The sequence below is a fragment of the Nipponia nippon genome, unplaced genomic scaffold (assembly GCF_047370975.1).
Source record: "Nipponia nippon isolate SJK-2023a ecotype South Korea unplaced genomic scaffold, ASM4737097v1 scaffold_6, whole genome shotgun sequence".
NCBI lineage: Eukaryota > Metazoa > Chordata > Aves > Pelecaniformes > Threskiornithidae > Nipponia > Nipponia nippon.
Genome location: NW_028262380.1, coordinates 50,774,878 through 50,789,751, shown reverse-complemented (window position 1 = coordinate 50,789,751; position 14,874 = coordinate 50,774,878).

Here is a 14,874-nt window from a genome sequence, read left to right as displayed (position 1 = left end):
TAACCAAAATGTTAATCCAACCAAAGTGGTCAGCAACTTTTAAAGATACATGAGCTCTGCACTTGCTGGAAAAGGATGTTAAAAATTGCTTTATCTCTGTTCTCTGTCATCTGATAAGTGCAAATTTTTATAATGGACCATATTCCCCATTTGATTCCTAGGAGTGACTGCAGCTACTTCAGACCTAAACTGACATGGGATAGAAAGAATATACACTTAAGGGGCTAGAAGGTAAAAATAGGAAGGAACTTTACTTGATGTTCTGAAGGCACAGAGAGACATCCTGGAAAAAATAAAGCTAAAGTTTAGGTGCTGAACCCTTTAGGCCTTCTGTTACTTGGTTTTTACCTAATACACCTCCGTCCCTTGCATCTCACTATGTGCCTTTAATGATATGGTACTTACACCGGCTGTCGTATCACCTTCCTTCTGGTCTATTGAAGTGAACAGTATGGAGCTCAGATGGTCTGTCTCTACTCCAAAACATCTGCAAGATAAAGCCTCTTGGATAAAGGTGCTATAAAATAATAACGCAAACAAGAAACACAGGGGGTTGGAGGGGAAAGACTTGCAGAAACAGAGTAGGGTTAAAGGGAGATTTAAGGTATAAGACTGGAGGAGTAAGGGAGTATCATTTCAGTTGCAATGAGCTGAATATTGTTGATGAGTACCAGAAAGCCAGACAGTTTTCACAACAGGCTTTTGCCTTTTCCTGTCCATTTGTATGCAACACATCACACATTCAAGCTTGTGGAGAAAGTGACCTTACACAAGGGAAAGAGAGAGTGAGCCCAACCACTGTGCTGCTCCAGGGCAGCCAATCCACAGCCGATGCCTTGTTGCTAAATTAAGCAACAGGCCAGGGTCTGAAGCAGACATGGACTCAAGGCTTCATAAATCAAATCTCCCTGCAGCAACAGAAGCTTACAGGGAAAAAGCAAACAGTGCTCTTGCAAACCCATTCATGCATTTCCAGACTGGGCCATTTTTTTTTTTTTGGCCATTTCTGAACAGTTCAGAGCTATTAGTAAATAAATGTTGCAACAGATTTTTACTACATGATAATAGAGCATTTATACTATTACTGAAATATTTACTGAAACTAAACAGTATTATGTGTGCAAAACCCAAATCTCATCTGCAGGAAAACTGAAACAGAAGCAGTATAAATGTTGGATCATAATTATCCCTAATTGCAGAAGCTTTGAACTAAAAAAGAATTGAATCCTTCCACTTGCTGGGCTTGATTTAGCACTTCATTAGTCAGATTTTGCACCAGTTACAAAGCTGCTTTGGAATTCAGCTGGAGTAGCACAGCAGTGAATAATGGGCATGCTTTACGGATGTACTGCTTGTGGAACGGGAGATTTTAGGGCTTCTAAGGTTAACTTCTAGAGGGCTGCCAACCAGACATCACCTGAAGTTCCTCTCAAGGGAAGAATCGGAAAGCTTTCACTTTTGCGGGTAAAATCTGAATGGTATGCTCAAGCTATCAAGTTGTCCTGCAGGAATGCTAGACCCACTTGAAGTTCTCAGCTGGAAAAGCTTTGGTGAATCACACTTTCAGTGACAGTCCAAAGAAAAGTAGGCAGGGCCCTGGAGCCATCTGCCTGGTTTCTTCAGGAAACCTTCCCACTTCGCCTGCTCAGCTGCTCTGTGACACATTGTGGTACTACCTACGTGGCAACAGAGAATGAGGTTTCATTGGTAAAGCCTTGTGCAAATACGGAATAAGGAACATTGTATGCCAAATGAGTTTACAGTATCCATCACAAGTTATTCTCTTGTATGGGACCCCTCGGCCTCTCCAGGACAATCTGTTTTTCTCAGGCCACTGGTTTTTATAAGTTCCTTGCTTTAACAGTAACCACTGTGTGGTGACATCCATAAAAATATTTCTTTAATCTTTTGAACCTTGAAAAAGCCACCTTTCCTTTTGAATTAAACATTAGAGTATGATGTCTTATTGTAAGAAAGGCATGTTTTTATTTATAGAAACTGAAAGGCCCGCTTCTTGTTCCTGAAGCAGAACTGAGAAACAATTGGCTTTCACATCAGCGTTGAAAAGAGAAGTGGTAAGGAAGCATGACTTAGGTATAGTTCCACAACAGCTTAAGCTGTCTATGAGCTGGAGGTTTCACTCCTCTTCCCACCCTTCGCTTGAGGTGGTGGAGGGTCCCTACACACTTGTGCTGAGATGGAGAGCTGGCATAGCTAAAATTAATAATTTGGAGAGTGATAGTTTTTGCCTGGATTAGTCCAGCTCACGGTGAAGGCAGGTGAGTGTTTATGCTGGTCTGGGGAGAGGCAGGAGTGTGCAGCTGGGGGCGAGGAGGCAGGCAGGACCGTGGCCAGTGCAAACTGCCCTGAAACTACACGCCTGCGTGTCCTTCTGGAAATCCCCAAGCAAAGACTGTGTCTGTGGCCCCTCTGCTGAAGGATGAGGCCAAATGTCATGGAGCAAACTCCATCGAATTTTGTAAATTCTTGTATCCTCCACAACAGGATGACTGCATGCAAAGTGCTGTTGGAAATGGACCTGGAGCACCCTACTTGTCAGCCAGCCATGTGCAGGAATTGCTTGGGAGATTGCTAGCCGGCACTGATAAAAGCATGAAATACATAAAGGCACAATGTCCTGGAGGAGGTTCTGGTCTAGCAGGTTACATCAGCATGCCCCCTCGGCCCCCCAGGAGCCTGAACTTTGCTAGATCAACATTAGTTCTCCAGAAAAACCACAGTCCAGCTGCATGGCCTGTATTGTATGAGCCCCCTCGGTTGCAGGAGGATCAGAAAATCCATATAAAGGGAGAAAAACACCTCTAGGTAACTGCCTTTTTTCCCCCTGTTGAATTCCCTCTGTACCTTTATTTTATGTGTCCGAAATGGCTGTCCTTGCTCCTGCATCATACAGGCAGGGAAAAGGAGGAGGAGACTGGGCTAAATCTGAGCTCAGTAGCTATGGAAAGCAAGCATATTGCTATCCTTTGTGGAAACACGATTAAGACGAGTCAGTAAACAGCACATGCAGCACAAGAAAAAAATCCACACACTGCTGACTTATACGGAAAAGCAATGAGCTGATTACTCTACAAACACACTACATCTCTTTTGTATGAGAGACTTGAAATTAACTTATTTGTCTCCATTCACTTCACAATTTTCTTTAACTTCTGAAGAGTCAGTAAGTTAAAGCTGGCACATCAAGGCTCAGCACGAGAGAGGCTATTTGACAGAAGTGCCCATGTAAATGTTTCCAACTTACTTTCCCACATACAGATATGACACTTTCTCAAAAGAAATAATTGACTGTGTAGAGGAGGCCTCACTAGGAACATTTTGGGATGTTCAGTATTGTCCGGAAGATTAAACATTTGAAAACTCGATGTGCTCTAATGTTGTTGTGAGACATTTCTAATGCATGGGGGGGTTTCAGAGGGTGGGATGCTGAGTTTTTTTATTAGGGACTCAGTTCTGCTCCTTCTAGAATATTACAAAACTCCCAGTGAGTTTCACAGAAGGAGCTGACTTTGCCTTCTCTCTCCCTAGCATGGGATGCATCTTGTTGCATCTTCTTTTCTCTTGAATACTCTTCTCTTACACAAGGCTAACTTGTGCCAAGCAGTCAAAAAACTTTCAAAAAATTTGAAGTCCAACTTTGGCCAATAGGAGCATCCCTAATGTCAGAGACATCTCGGTCTGTAGTATTAAAGGTGCCAAATCCTTCACAGTAACTTTGACTGAGTTGAGGGCATCTGTGCCATTTTCTTTGAAAAATGAGGTACAATGTGACTCAAGGCACTGTGTGAAATGTCTAGCCCTGGGACCTGCTCCTGATCCTGCCTTCACCCAGTAGAAAACCAGGCCCAAATGTTATAAACAGAAATGAGCAGAAGCGCAACCTCAGAGCTGATGTCTAGGAGTTAGAACAGCTGCAAAACGTGGTGGCTGGGTCACTCTGGGGTGCAGAGCTGTGGCAGGCCCATCCCGGTACCCTGCAACAGGGGGTGCATTTTTACACCTGTGCACAAGATGCAGAGGTGCACCCAGGCCTGGCGGGGCAGAAATGGCAGGACCACCCAGAACACACCCACAGCCTGCGAGAGGCATGACCAAGCAGGGAGAAGGCACCTGGGCTCCCGGTTTTGGAGAGCAAGATGCTGTTTGTGGGGGCTGTGTGCATTGTGAGGGAGAAGCCTCCCAAACTGAGGGGGAAACCAAGTCTTTCTGAGGGAGGCTGGCTTTGCTGAGTTAGCCCAGCTGGGGGGTATTGAGTTGACCCAGTTGCACGTACCCAAGGGTAAATGGTATGTATATCAACACCCTTGTCATCTAACAGAAGTCCTCATTGACACCATGGTGCCCCTTAATGGAGGTCACACAGCAGCAGGGGGCAAACGGGCAAGCACATAGAGTGCGAATTTCCCTGTGCCCTGCCACTGCAACAGCTCATATCCGTGATATGGAGGGGACTGCCTCTGGAGATGGCATGATTAATCCCTGCGGTTGTGCAATACAAATGAAAGAGGAGGGAATATTGCTTTCATTTCTCTAGCCTCTTCTCATCAATCTTGGTAAATAAATAGGTTTTTCTCGTCAGTCCACTTTTCTCTTACCTTAAGTAAATGAGACTTAAAAAGAATCTGCCTCTGACTGTGCTCAGCTGAACCTGAGTCACTTCTTAGCAATGCCACTGAGATCAGAGAAGCATTGCCAACCATTAAGCTAGAGTGAGAGCACAATGGGATCCAGCTTTCACTACAGTTTTTAATAAAAAGCCTCAAACTCTTTGACAGATTCTTTAATGCTATTGAGATATTTTTTCTTCTGTTCCCCACCCCTATTTCAAGAGAGCCATTCAGTGCTTTGGCGATATCCAATTTATTCCTCTAGTTGTGAGTGATATCCTCTGTTAGCAGTATAAATTGCACCCGTTGCCCTTGGCAGAATTCTCAACAACTCTCCTGCTGCCTATTAAAGCAGTTTCATAAATAGACACACTTCATTAATATACACTTTTTAGAAGACTAATTGAATTTTTCCAATATATCCCTCAGCAGCCATTGAATTATTTAGCTAGTGGTGGATGTGTGCAAGCTCATGGGCAGTGATGCTGAAGAGTCACCAGTGGCTAAGGGAAAGTACAGGACGTGCTCTGCTTATGTGTTGGTTGAGCTGCTTCAGAAGGCCATGCTCCCGAGAAAGCAGGCAAAATAGGAAGGTCTTGTCAGCATCATCTTGCTGTGACAGTGATGTTTGCTTGTGGGCCAAAAGACTTGTCGAAATCATCTAATGAGAGTACATTGGAATAGAGAAAGATAAACCTAGGCTGAGAAAGGAATGAACAGCAATGGACTCTATGTTCAAAACCTTGCATAGCATCCTGGGGAGAAGAAGACCTTCTGCAAAAGGCACAGATTGCCCTGTGACCTTTGACAGAAATCTTAACAACCCAAGACTTCCTTAGAAGTATTCTGCAATGATGGTAAATTCACTATCCACTTCACACACAGGTAATAAGCATAACTAGAAGTAAATACAGAGAATCAATGCAGGAAGAGAAAAGGGAGCCAGGAAAGAGTGAGAAAAACCCCAGCACTCAAGACAGGGACTGAGTTCAAAGATAAGCAATATAGTCACTCTTGCTACATTAAAACTAACATAGACTAATGCATGTCTAAGTCTGACAGGAATGAATTAAGAACTCCATGCCACAGACTTGTTATCACTAACAGAAAAGAGCCACATTAACAATTGCACAACGACTCTCAGCGTGATCCAATGTAGAGTCCCAACAAATGTTTGCAGGGAACTCATAAATGGACTTGTTACTTTTCCTGGTGCGGGTAAAGCAGGAATTAACTTCTCCTCTATTTTTTCCACCTCCCCATCTGTCTATTCCACTCCTGTGCTGCAGGTTACTGTGTGCAGAATGAAGTCAACACAAAGAAATGTCTCCATGAATCCCTGAGGCTTCAGAGATTTTTATTAAAATCACAGTAAAGATGGCTTTAAGCATTGCATACTTTACTCCCTCAGACCTGGTGATGGCAATTTCTCTCAGGAAGGATGGGTCACAGGAAGAAGTAACTTTCAATTGCTTAACGAGGATTTCCAGGGCTCATTTAGAAAATCCCCCAGCAGTCTACCATTTATTCTAGGGCAAAGAATTCAGCTCACTCAAAAAAAAGAAGGGTTGAGTCAGACGGACAGATTCAGAAGTAAGTTTTCTCTGTGTGTGACTAGTTCATACTGCTCTTCAGCTAAGACCAATAGATTTTTAACATTTTTTCCTCTTGACAGTATGAATTCTTTGTATGTACATGCATAACAGGCAATTGTTAATGTGTACAGGGAGATAATCCTACTGCCATTAGTATCAATAGCAAACTCATTCATCTTTGCAGAAATTAATCCTCTTAAGACTTACTTAAAAAGAAGATTTGCCAATACTGACTGTCTTCAATAATTACTAAAGCTACTGTTTATCTTTGTCTGTGTTAAAGGTTGATGCTGTTCTGAGCTCAAAAGAAGTTACACAGGGGCAGAGTTTCTTCCAGAGGACCTCCAAAGGATGAGGCTTTATTACTGACTGTATTGTTGAAATGGCTGTACATCATCTGTTACAGGCCGCTGCCTTTGGGTCCGTTAGCACAATCCACTTAAAGACTAGTCACAACCAAATTTCCTATGCTGATGAGAATTGACAGGCTGCTTTTCCAATGAGCAATGCAACCCTTTCCAAAGAAGAGCAGGAATAATGTGAAGTAACCGCATACTTTTACAAAACTGAGAACATCCCAGTGGAAAAAATCTCTGTGGTGACTCCTGAAACAGGGTATTGGTGTCTCCTGGGAGCAGGGTACTTCTGCATATACATGCAGGTTAAAAGGAATGAAAGCAAATCTGCAATGACTACAGCTGCAAGTAACATTTACCAAATACAAATCCGTTTTTCAATTACATTGAAGATATTATCTCAGCAAAGAATTCACTGCCTTAAAAGTTTCTGTTTTGAACAGTAAGCCATTCTCTAGTAAATTTAAATGGCCGCAGGCCCTTCAAACATCATGATGTTCTGTGGAGAATATGGGTGGTATAGTAGTTATGTCAAAGTCAAGTGAACAATAGCAGAGCCTTATCCACCCGTTGCAATCTGGCAGTTAATATACTATAGATTTATGGAGATGACTGTAGTTTGACTTACATCTCTCATATACATAAGGTTACCTCACAGCTGAGTTTTTCTATATGAGTCCCTTAACTACAAGAATGTTTCCCAGAGAGCGATGCAGTAAATCTTTTGGTTGGGAACTAAATAGGTGATAAGAATGTCAAGTCATATTTATGCTTTTTTTCTCCTGTAACAAGTGAAAGTGATTTATACTTAGGCAAAGAGCTGATATAAAAAGACCCCTATAAATTTAAAATGTTTGTTATCCCAGTGACATAAAAACACACTGTTTTGCTGGAAATAAGAAACATGCTTTCTCTGTGTATTCCAAAGAGGCAACAGCAAGAGAGAGTTAAAATTTACAGTTGTTTTTGAAAACTCAGAATTTTTTTTTCTGGATGGACTTCCACGTGTCTTCCTAGGATCCAGCCTGATTCATGTCCCTACCTCATTCTCCTGCTCTTTACATCTCTTGATACCCAGCAAAAGGAGGGGCAGTTTCATGACTACTTGAAGTTGCAGCCATCTGCTTCACCTCTCAGGGCTCTTTGCAGCAACCAAGGAGCCGCTGCATCTGGCAGTGCTGCCCTGTGCGTCCCCAGGACACCCACTTCACCCAGAGCTTTCAGCTTCAGCCCGTTATGACAGGTTTATGACTGCTGAGGATTGCTGTGTCTTACCAGACAGCTTTAGATCAGCTTTAAGGCTTTCTCTGTTGCTAAAGGCAAATTCTTATCCATTATAAATTGCCAGATATTCATTGATTTCAGTTTACTAATAATGATTGCTTCTTACAGTTGGCCTCACTTTGATCAAGATGCTGGCTCAGAGCACTCTGGCAGGAAAAACGGGTACAATTCTCTCATTTAAAGCCAACATGGTTTTATTTGGGGGACTGAGCATTAAAAAAATGAGGAGGTTCAGCTCCTTTGAAGCAACCAGTCACACAGGAGTCACATTAGGAGTCAGGCATGCAAAACCTTAGCCTAGAAGGTTATATATATCTCTCTGTGTTTGTTTGTGTGTATATAACCACAGAAAGCATTGGCCATAATGGCTGAGAGCTTTGCAGTTTTTCATCTTCAATAAGGAAGCAGTAGAGGAAAGAGGATTTTTATTTGCCTTATTCTCTCACTATTTTGGCATCCTATTCAGTGACCACATCCAGCATCTCACGCCAGCTGAATCTGATGATGAGCAGGAAGGCAGGACTAGTCCCAGGCCTCTGATTTTGGAGTCATCCCATCAGGATGCCATCACAGCAGAGAAAAAGTGGCAGCTGACTCATAAGTATTTAGCACAAATAGGGAAAAGATAGGAGGGCAAAAGGTGCCATCACGTGAGGGCTGAGGTCATTCCCAATGGGAGCATGGGGAAATGTGATCCGGTGGAGACCCATAAGGGCTAGACCTGTCTGCGTGTTTAATAGCAGGGTCAAAGTAAAGTGAGGATTTTGTGGCCCTTCTAGAGGTAGGAGACTGGGAGGAACTGGCAACTGGACTGGGGGAAAGCCACTGGGCTGCCCAGGGGGTTTTGCCAGCTGGGAAACAGTTTTGTGCTATTTGACAAGGGAACATGGTGTCAATATGTATCCCTTAATACTCAGCAGCTGCTTCTTCAGAGCACAGCAGGAAAAATTTTGCCGTGCTTGTTCTGCTGTCTGGGCAAATGGGTGATCTCTCTTTGCAAATTCCCAAGGCATAAGGCTGCCAACAGGGCTGCTGTTACGGGAATCTGGAAAAGATTTTCCCAATATAAAACCCAAACCACGCCAGCCTTGTAGTACTTTGCTTTTAACATTTCTATCTCCCGGGAGACAGTGGAAATTAGCACATTAGGACCATGCTCAGAGAAAGCTGTGTGAAGAAGCATCACAGGTAGGGAGATTGGTCAACCTTTCACCGGGAGAATGGGGAAAAACAAGCTGCTCTGGTGGGACAGAGATGCATGAGGTCCATGGCCTGAGCTGGCTGGCTTCTCCCACATGTGCCTGATGGGCAGCAATGTTAATGCCCAAGAGAATCTGTCAAACCTTCCTATCCATTAAAAAAGGTACCATTTTGTATATGAAGCAGGTTTCATATAGTTTCTGTTTCCAAATATCAAACCTGCAGGTTTTGTAAACAGTTGACTGATGATATGGCTACCACTGATTTTTCTGCCTCTTGTTGTTTCACACAATACTAGCTCTGAAAAAGCAATCCTAGACTGAGTCCTCTCTGTCAGCTCTGGTGATCACAGTACTCAGGTACATCTTAGACCACTGCAAGCTTGGCAAAGAAGAAGAAAAACTTCTGAAACCCCAGCAGCCCTGTTTTACAGAGAGCTGTCATCTTCTTTGCTCCCAATAGCTCCCAGTTCTGTCATTCTTGAGCACCTGCCCTGTGCTTATGGATTTCTTTTCGCAACTGTTCTGTAAAGTAAAGATAACCAAGGCCCTAAGGGTTTGACTAACATCACGAAGGAGGTCTGCGGTCATGCTCAAATGGATATAAAATAATGCCAGAATCCAGTGCCCCAACCACTGAACCATTTCTGTCTTTCTCATATTTGTAAAAAAAAATTCTTTCCCAAAGCACTTGAGCCAGCCTTAGTCATTTGTTAGCCTAGAAAAGATTCATACCCAAATGCACAATGAGACATTCAGTCCTCCAGCTCCAAAACACTCACATTGCTATGCCAATTGAGAATGTTCTGGTGACTAATTTGTAGACTGTAGTGAGGCCCATGAGTGCATCTTTAACAAATTTATTCTAAAATATTCAGCCTTTCAGATAACCATCTAGGTCATTTGTTTCTATTTTACAGTTTTGGGTTTTGGGGGACTCGGGTAGGGGGTTGGTTTTAGTTTGGTTTTGCTCTTAATGTGCTGGTGGTTCAGTGTTGTTGATGTTGTCGGCAAGTGCTATTTAATGTCTTCGGCTACACAGGCAGCACTGATCTTAATGCTCTTTAGCTACACATAGTAGTACTAAATATTCAATTAAGAAGAATGGCAAATAGCAATAGGAAGGGAGTAAAGGAAAGGCAGATCCAGGCTTGTGTATTCTAGACAGCGTATTCTCTAAAATATCATCTCTTTCTGGTATTTTGGAAATTTTCACCGCTTATTAGTACCAAAGCAAAATTGCAAGAATCATTCTTGACTAATCTCTACAATGCTTCCTGAGATCAATATAACAAAATTCATGCATGGTGGGTTTTTTTTGTCAGGTACATCATAAGAATTAATATTTGTTGCCTTAATGTTACACCATGGGCAAAAAAAATGAAGTAATTTGGTCAGATATAGTGCCTGACTTTCTTTCACAGAGCCAACAGTGAAATGCTTTTTATTCTTGTGCTGTTATCTGAAATATGCCTAAAATGCTCAACGGACCTTCAGCAAGAAAATTGTCTTACCTCTGCTATACGAAGGAGAGAGATTTTATTATTCTTACCACAGCTTTACCTGATAAGCTACACTGTAAAGTGCATTTGCATTCATGGCCAGGTGAGAAGATTAACATCTGTTGAGAAAAGCTTCAACACTGTCTTCAAAATAAGAGGTTAGAACATCTTCCCTAGTAGAAGATGCCTCATCTTCTATGAATTCTAGAGGGAAAGGACAGAGGGGGTGACTGGACTCAAGCAGGCAAATGACGGGTTGGGGCACAACTGGGAGAGGTTACTTAAAGTTGGCCTATGGAAGTGGGATGTTTTGTAATTTAGCCCTGACGTGGGATAAAAGGGGGATGCTACTCTGAGCATCTCATTTTGACTTTTCTTGAATGTTTTGACATGTCTTGATTATTAGAGAGAAGTGGCTTGCTTTCTCTTTTTTTGTTGTTCCTCCAATCTTGTCACAGCAGTATTTAAACTGAACTTTCACGGAAAAGAAAAATTCCACAGCACACGTCAAATGTCACAGCTAACATTTCATCTAGTATACAGGTAGTCCCAGTCCTAGGAAGTGTAGGAAGGCACACTGCTGGATTGCAGTTTGCAAATTGGCCCAAATGCACATTCATTCATTCATTCATTCATTCATTCATTCACTCATTCCTAATCCTACTTATCCAACACATTCTTAGACAACAAAGATTGCAAGTCCCAAAGTGACACTGAGCGTGAGGGCTCCTTAGCTCTGTGTAGCGATGTGAAGTCTAGCACACATGGTCAAAGTCAAGGATGTGTGGTTGTGACTACTGGTAATGTATACCTGTTGAATATATTTTCTTGGCAGTGAATTCTGGAGGAATATACTGAAAAGAAGAAATAACAAGTCTTAGTGGTTTTTAAATGAAGAGCCTGCTAGAGCTGAGCTAAACTCACAGACCATCAGTTTCTGAGTTCAGAATGCTGCTAATTAATCAAAGCTTCTGTCATAAAGCAATGTGACATTAAATTCCCATTAGATGTAGATGCAAGAATGACTTTTTTTTTCCATACTGAACACCATTCATATATGTTATCAGGAGGCAAGATAATATAAAATTATTACAATTAGTTTCAGCTATTTCTCCCTGTGCCTTTTCCCTGGTTAACAGGAGTCTGAAGATTTTTTACCTCCAAGACAAGGTCAAGCTCTTCAGAAATTATTTTAAGGGATGTTGGCTTCAAAAGGACAGTAAAACATTTGTTCATCTGCCATCTGTGACTTATTCCATTATTTTTGCCTTGTCCACTGAAATCAGTAAGAAATCACCTAGAAACTTCAGTGTTAGTTGTGTGGAACTCAAAGACAATTTTTGGTACCCATACATTTCTTTAGAAATGACAGGAAAATGTCATCTTGCTCTGCAGCTGTGAGAACAGGTATCTTCCAAATCTACCTGTGAATCACTGAACCTTGACTAGCTCATGTTCTGGAGGTATGTCCCAGACTCCAGAGGAAAAAAAGAATGTGCAGGCAAAGCACCATGCTGCTACTCCTAATGCTATTCACCAACAGTCAAAATGGACATGGTTTTTGGTAGAACCTGCATGGGAAACAGTGATGGTCTATACTTTAGAAAGCTCATCTCAAAATGCTTTCCATTGGTTCACAGGTCATAACAATGCTGAGATCATATAGAATGGGCCCTGTACATATCCCAGATGGATCAGTTCAGTCCTGGCTTGAATGAGTCATGTCCTTGGTGTTAGTGACAGAGTTTGGATGGTCCCTGTAGCAATGAAGGGACAGGAACCAAGGAACAGTGAAAAATCAGCCTAGCAGAAAGAGTTACAAGGACAAAGAGAGAGGGAGAAACTCCCAGGCAGACCTGGTCCATTCAAATGAAACTAAGCCAGTGTGAGCTCCACAGTGAGACCTGTTCTGGAGGAGCCCATGGGGAAGGTGCAGCATGGCCATTCAGGCAGCCTGTAGATGAGGGTGTCCAGTGTGGATGGACTGAGCATGAAAGGTTAAATGGAAAATAGTCCGGAGAAACAGAAGACAGGGCTTGACCTACTTTAAATTGAGGAACTGTAAAATCAGTTGATTTGATCAAGTGGAGATAGTTACTTCTGTGGCAAGAAAAGGATAAAAAAAGGCAAACAAGCTTTTTGAAAAGATCAAGCTCAACAACTAGAAACAGCTACACTGAGCACAACTGAGCTACAACTAAGCTTTTTTAGCCAAAGATTTAGTTTCTATTTATTCAGATAAATAGAGCAGTTATTACCTGTTTCTGATACCAGTAATGTTATTAGACTCATGGCTGGGCAAGAGATGTAACAGATGCATGAAAAGGCCAAAAAAATGGAAAGATTTTACTTCCTTATTTTAGATAAAACAACATAATGGGTAGATGACTGATAGATAGATGGCGATGATAGATAAAACAACACAAAGAATGGCCAAGGGAAAGTAAATCAGATTTTTTTATATAGAATTCAGGAATAATGGGTGCATGGGCAAATTTAAAGATGATAACTGGGAATGTTGCTTCACAATGCACAGTTGCATCACAGATGCTTGAGACCATATGTCAATAGCATTCTGGTGAAAATTAGTAAATACATGCAGGAAACAGAAGCACCTGAGTTTTTATTTTATCAGCTGCCTGGAATTTCTGTTCCAATGCAGCACTGATGTGTTTAGAGATTGTATTGACAGGTGATTTCATTCCAGACTTTTTTTTTATCTTTTTGGGCATCTGATTCTAGACTGACCTATGGTATATGTAGTTATTCTTGGGTTTATTATATTGTTTATATTTAAACAAGAGCCACTGCTCCTCTTCAGTTTTTTTCTCTTCATCTCCACTCTCTACTGTTCATGGTACTTATTCTCCATGCTTACACCTATCCATCATTTCTCTACTCACCTTGCAGCACCTATTACATCTGCTTTTCATCTTGCCTGTTGTATGAATCAGCATAAAAGTCCATGTTGTAGGGAAGGCAACTGTGAGCCACAAACAGCCTTGGTAACAATCCAGGGAATGATTCTTTTGGTAGCATGAGCAGAAGTTCCCTTTTTGTGCGACAAAATGTGGAAGTATGAAAGGAGCTGCGGTGGCCCTGCCAAAGGATGTTCTTCTCTGGAATAACACTTTATACAGCCAAGGAAGTAGGCAGAACTAGACTCACAACTGGAACAAGCAGGTTGTTAAACTCAGTGCAAATGTACAAGCTGTAGAGTGGTCCCACATCACAGAACTGTATTGGGAGAGTATTTCATTTACATTTTCTTTCCTTCAGCACTCACAACCACTCCTTAAAAGAATCCCTGGCTGATTTTCTTTTTTCCTGAAATTCTAAAAATATCAAAGACTTTTGACATATACAGTCAATATCATTTAAGTAGAGACAGGGCTCTGAATCCAGAGACCCCATGTGTCTGATACCATATTAGCTTAATTTGTTGTTCACAGTAAGCAGTAGTTGTGTGAGCAGATAGGCTTTCCAGTCGTATTATTTGACATCATTACAGTTGAATATGCGCCAGAATACCATGTGGTGAGTACGTAATAAATCAGCTCATTATGTCTATAATCGTTATGATTATGTGTTGTTCCAGATCTCAGTTTTGTTGACATAAAAGGAGGTAAACAGTATAAATTACTGACTCATCAAATGGTTTGTTTTAATTTGTTGAGAAGGCAGAAGGTTATTTTTTTGTGTGGCCTGTTTCACATTTAGAATCACAGTAATGAATATATAGAATATGTGTGAAATGGAAATAGCAAAATCTGAAATTAATCATACCCAAATGTACTACATAGACACGAAGGGTGAAAATGCAAGTGTCACAACACATTGACCAAAAGCTTCCCATCGTACCAAAGGAATCACAGAACAATAGACTACTAAAGGTTGGAAGGGACCTCTGGAGATCATCTGGTCCAATCCCTCTGCTCAAGCAGGGCCACCTAAAGCAGGCTGCCCGGGACCACGTCCAGATAGGTTTGGAATACCTCCAAGGATGGAGACGCCACAGCCTCTCTGGGCAACTGTGCCAGTGCTTGGTCACCCTCACAGCAAAGCTGCTTTCCAGCTGGTCAGTCCCCAGCATGTACTGGTGCCTGGGGTTATTCCTCCTCAGGCACAGGGCTTTGCACTTCCCCCTGCTGAAATGCTTGAGGTTCCTGTCAGCCCTGTCGAGGTCCCTCTGGATGGCAGCTGAACCGTCTGCTGTACCAGCCACTCCTCCCAGATTTGTGTCATCAGCAAAGTTGCTGAGGGTGTGCTCTGCCCCATCATCCCGATCATAAATGAGGATGTTTAACAGT